Source organism: Peromyscus californicus, unplaced genomic scaffold (assembly GCF_007827085.1).
Source record: "Peromyscus californicus insignis strain IS unplaced genomic scaffold, ASM782708v3 Scaffold_5__1_contigs__length_169319896, whole genome shotgun sequence".
Taxonomy (NCBI): domain Eukaryota; kingdom Metazoa; phylum Chordata; class Mammalia; order Rodentia; family Cricetidae; genus Peromyscus; species Peromyscus californicus.
Window position 1 is genome coordinate 165,220,149 of NW_026294573.1, and position 5,498 is coordinate 165,225,646.

General features: G+C 37.6%; 1 pseudogene; it reads right to left on the reverse strand.

Moving 5' to 3' along the window:
* Positions 1–3,907: 3,907 nt before the first annotated feature.
* Positions 3,908–5,112, reverse strand: LOC128097089 (bifunctional phosphoribosylaminoimidazole carboxylase/phosphoribosylaminoimidazole succinocarboxamide synthetase-like; annotated as a pseudogene).
* Between the last annotated feature and the right edge of the window lie 386 nt (positions 5,113–5,498).

The window sequence follows — 5,498 nt, forward strand, 5'->3', positions numbered from 1 at the left end:
AAAACCCAATGATTAACCATTTTCTTTTTTCTTTTTAACTTTCTTTTTATTTTATTCTTTGTGTCTTTCACATCACGCATCTTGATCCCATCCACTTCCCGTCCGTAGTTATCTTCTCGCTGCCCTTGCAGCTGCCCTCCTCCCCCCAACACACACACACACACACACACACACACACACCAATAAAGTTTAAGAGAAAAAAAGGGGGGAAATTCTCCTCATGGAAGCTGTAGTGTGACATAGTGAGTCACATCTTTACTCACAAGTGTTCATTGCAAGGAGTTATTGGTCTGGTTCAAGGCCCCTGGCTTCCACTACACTATTGATGCTGGGCCCTCACTGGGACTCCTCTTGGTTATCCTGCTGTTGCCTTGTCTTGTGGAGATCCTCTGGCTTTGGATCTGCAGGACCAGTTCCTTCACATGCTCCAGCAGATCACAGATGGGGTGGACATTGGGGAGGGCCAACTCATAAGTCTGGTTCTGGGCCTGGGTAGTTGCAGGATTTGCCAGCCTGCCAGCAATGGGCAATTATCAAGGAATATCTGTCAATGACTTACTTATTAAGTAGGAAAGAATAAGAGAGTCAGTGTGACAGGTGATGCTAAGTAACTTAGAAAGACCATGACACATTTTGTGTGGATTGGAAGAGCCATTTTAGAGAAGAGGCACACTGAGTCTTTATTAAACAGACACAAGGAATCACTAATATATGTTTCCACTGGAATTTGGAAACATGAGGTCACAGTTAGGAGAAAGGCAGGGTCTAAAGGTTCCTGTCTTGGAGTGGCAGCACAGAGTGGCCTTTGAAGCTAGCCAGTGACAAGCAGGACATCTCAGGGACAGAAGTGTGGAGAGGGGAGAAGGTGTGTCACAACTGTGCAGAGGCACACAAAACACAAGTTCCTTGGTGACCTTGAAGCCACACATCGGACAGTCATCTGAGCAGCTGGCCTACAACAGAAATTCTGGGAAACGCTTCATCCTTTTTCTAACGGAGATGGCTACCTAGGAAGACAGCTGGCAAGTTTCTACAGTGTCTACGATTTTTGCAACTTACCTTAATAATACATTGTCTAACCACGGAATTCAAGGCTTCAAGGAAATATGAGCAACTAGAAAGCTTAAACTAGATCATGTATGGTGTCACGTGTGAGGCAGATGAACCAACAGTAACTGTATTTATAAATTATGTAACTGGAAACTATATTTTCATAAATATAGCACTAGATAGTAATGTACTACACAAAATTTGAAGATTCTAAATAATTGAATATTGGTAAATTATATGGTTCCAGATAGGAATTAAATTTAATCTTTAATAGACTGTTAAAGTCTTAGAATTGAAGTTATTAAAGCAAAACAGAAATTTCTCACTTTTACTTTATTTGAGGGAAAGATACAGTTTTTCAAGTGCATTTAAAGAGATCCTTAAAAACTGCATAAAACACATTTGATTTATTATTGTATTAAAAAATCATTTAACTATTCTGCTAAAGGAAAGTATAAACATTATTTTTTCAAAATACATAATTTAACAGAAAAAAATTAACCAGAAATACAACTTTGTCCACTTTATGTTATATTTAATTTGTTCCAAATAAATAAAATTATCCAACACTATTTTAATTTATTTTGTATTCAGTGGACATTAGGTAACTTGTTTAAATGCATCAAAATTCTAAGTAAAAAATACAAAAGAATCACTCCTAAAGCATTGTTCTATTTTTAAAGTGAATTTGACAGTTCAACATCATAAACCTCAGTACATAAGGGATTTTTCTCTTTTCAGGGCAGACACTGCTACAATGGACTTGCTAAATGCATGCATTTGATATAAGAAAATTATGGTAATGTGACATTCTTACTACATGATGGAATACTCTCTTAGATAGTGAAACATATTAATAACACACATGATAGAGTTCTTTTTGGCTCTTGACATTTAGAACCAAGTTTTTCAAAGGTTGTCCTTATTATGCATGTATACAGTAAGCATAAACCACATGATACTGGACGCACATGCACACACACACACACACACACACACACACACACACACACACACACACACTGCCTTTGCCTCAGTAGAGTTTTGCACAAATCAACAGGTGATTAGAATTTTCTTCTAAAGAAAGATCCTTAAGGAAAAATCTTTCTTATAGAATAACATGCAGAGAAGTAACTCTTAGATAAACCTGCCTTCCTTTATGATAAATGTATTGGGGTTAAAATAAAGGTTAAACAGCTACTCAAAACATAACACAATTCTATCTCCTTACCATACACAAAATTGCATTTACTAGAAATATGTATATGTGCCTGTGAATTTTCATATTCATTCATATGCAGGTGTTTAAACAACTCTTTAAAGGTATTAATAGAAGTGTTGTGTCATCAGTAAGACTACCCAGGACCTTAATTAACTATTTGAACCTATTTCCTACAAAAATGACCTTTTGTGCATGCCATAGAACATTTTGCAGATGGTTTAAGGAATTTAAGTCATATTCTGAATTTTCTAGGGCCAAAGTACACTATATCCCTCAAAATTCTTTGCTCTTGAATCCAAAAACTATCTGACCAATCATGGGTATCACAGTTCTGAAAGCTTGGTGCCACCTTCCTAAGGACAGAAACAATATGAATCAGCAACTTGATTGTCTTTGTCTTATATTTTGAGATAATGTTACTTTTTTAAAAAGCCAAAAATGCCTTCTGTAATTTAATATTTATTTAAATACTCATATCAATGTTTATTTGAAATTACAGAGGCAGGTCCAGATCAGTGACAAGGAAAGTTGACAACCTGGTTTTTTGTTGTTGTTGCTGCTGTTGTTATTAGCATGCACAATACAAGTATGCTTATTTCGAAAATGTGAACTACAGAATATCAAGCAGTAACTACCACTTTATAAAAAAAATCATCATTAGCAGTTAGGAATAATACTTAATTTTCTTCTTCTTCTTCTTCTTCTTCTTCTTCTTCTTCTTCTTCTTCTTCTTCTTCTTTTTCTTCTTCTTCTTCTTCTTCTTCTTCTTCTTCTTCTTCTTCTTCTTCTTCTTCTTCTTCTTCTTCTTCTTCTTCTATTTTGTTTTGTTTTTTAGAGACAGGGTTTTTCTGTGTAGCTTTGTGCCTTTCCTGGAACTCACTCTGTAGCCCAGGCTGGCCTCGAACTCACAGAGATCCACCTGCCTCTGCCTCTGCCTCTGCCTCTGCCTCTGCCTCTGCCTCTGCCTCTGCCTCCCGAATGTTGGGATTAAAGACATGCACCACCACTGCCTGGCTTAATTTTCTTATTATTTTAAATTGTGTGTGTGTGTGTGTGTGTGTGTGTGTGTGTGTGTGTGTGTGTGTGTGTGTGTATGTTGGGGTAATAACATTTGAGTGTGGGTGCAGAAGAAATCCAGAAGGGTCAGATCTCCTGGAACTAGAGTTACAGTTGATTGAGTCAGCGATTCTGGGATCCAAACTTGGGTTCTCTGCACAGAACCTTACTGGCTTTTAAACCATGGAGACGTGTCTCCAGTCCCACATACAACATTTCTTTGCTAATGTTATGTATCTACCCAACAATGTGGGTGAGATTTAATTTAACAATGTCATGCCAATTTTGCTAACTGTAGGGATTATTTTTCAATACAAGTTCTCACTACCTAGTCTAGCCTGGCTTTGAATTTAAAGTGATCCTGTTGCTTCAGCCTTTGGAGTGCTGAGTTTACAAGCACACATCACTATGTAGAGCTAAAAAATGTTAACAAAAAGCCACCAGTGATTTCTCAACCTACTAATCTAGACAAGCATTTATTCACTAGTAAACTGAATTGTTTTCTCTGATGTAATATTATTTTGTTTGAATTTTCTTATCCAAACTAGAAATATGTAACTTTTCTCCTAAAAGTTAAAATTACTTTCTAACAAATTGCACTGTCTTTTTCCCCCCATCAGCTTGCTTTAAGGATAACCATGTGTTCAATACGGTTGCTTGAAATTTGGCCCACGTCAAATGGTTGTTTAACCAAAATATGTCTGCAGCAAACTGGAGTAATCTTTCCAAGAGATAACCACACACCCTGAGCACCCCAGTCTGGTGTGATGAGTGAACATACGAAAAATGGACCATTGCTTCTGCCTGCCACCTGCCACCAGGACAAGTACAGTAAGTAAACACATCCCCTTCATATTCTGCTTTAATCTTTAAAGTTTCATCTGGCCCTTTATGGGCAGATGCTACTCAAAGTTCACATGGAATCCCAAAATGCCCACAGGTCTTCTTACTTCCTAATTTTTTCACAGTGACCAAAGTCAGATGCTGAACTCATCAATCCTACAACCCTGTGCTGATTGACTTCAGAAGCAACTCCGCTAGATCTGCAACCCACTCGAAGCTTTTCTTCATCTTCTTGGGTCCTTCCAGACTTACTTTGAAACACAGTAAGATTATCTTTCAGATAACTCCGACCTCCTAATGGCCAAAGTTCCCAAGAATCATTATCAATAACATCAGCAAGAATAATCTCTGGTAGTTACATCTACACTAAATCCAGTTGTTACATCAACCATTGTTCTGGGGCAGCCAGGATTTCTCCAGTATTTCAAAAACAGCTGTGTAGCATGACTCATGATGTCCATTTCTGTCTGGCCTATAACAAATCCAGTAAAACAAAATTTTGTAGCAATGAATTGCTCTCCAGACCATTGTGGATCATTATTGACATCATCCTTGAAGAATAACTCCACTTTCAGTAGGTAAAACTTATTCCCCTTATACAACAGGGTTCCTTTTGGTAAAGGATGCAGTTGCTATTCTATGGCACAGCCATTTAATTGGAATCATTTCTCACTGGGGTGCAATCAAAGCGGTCTCCCCACATTTCCCGGTGAAAGTACTTTGGATACTGGTTTCCTGTAACAGCTGAAAGATACAGGTGGTGATCTTACTGGAAATTGCAGCTTTGCCTTCCAAGAAGTTCTTTCTAGCTCCATTTCCTGCTACAATCTGGTCCTTGTACTGCAGGAGGACTCTTCCTGAATTATCTAACAATCATACACTTCTTTTGTCTTACCCTCATAGAGTTTTCTCATGGTGCTCAGTACCTCAGCTGTTGCCATTACTGTGGATGAGCTGGAGGAGCAGACCATGTGGGAAAGAGCTAGAATACCTGGATTTGAATCTCACACATCAGTCAGTAAGTTCATGGAAACATCACTTTTCTTGTCAGAAATGGGTTGCTATTTCTTCAACCACGGATTAGAGCAATTGCTTAATATATACAAAAGTATTCGTAAGATACAGAACATTGTGCCTGGAGTCTAAAACATTAATTAGAGGATGCTTCTATCATCAGCAGAACCTAACTCTTAAGATACTGAAAGCATTGTTGCTCCTCTTTTAAAAAATATTTTTCAAAGTAACAGGTAAATTAGTCCATTTATCAGATACAAAATGGTGTGTTAAAGTGTATGTATCTATACATATACATTATCGAATGATTAAT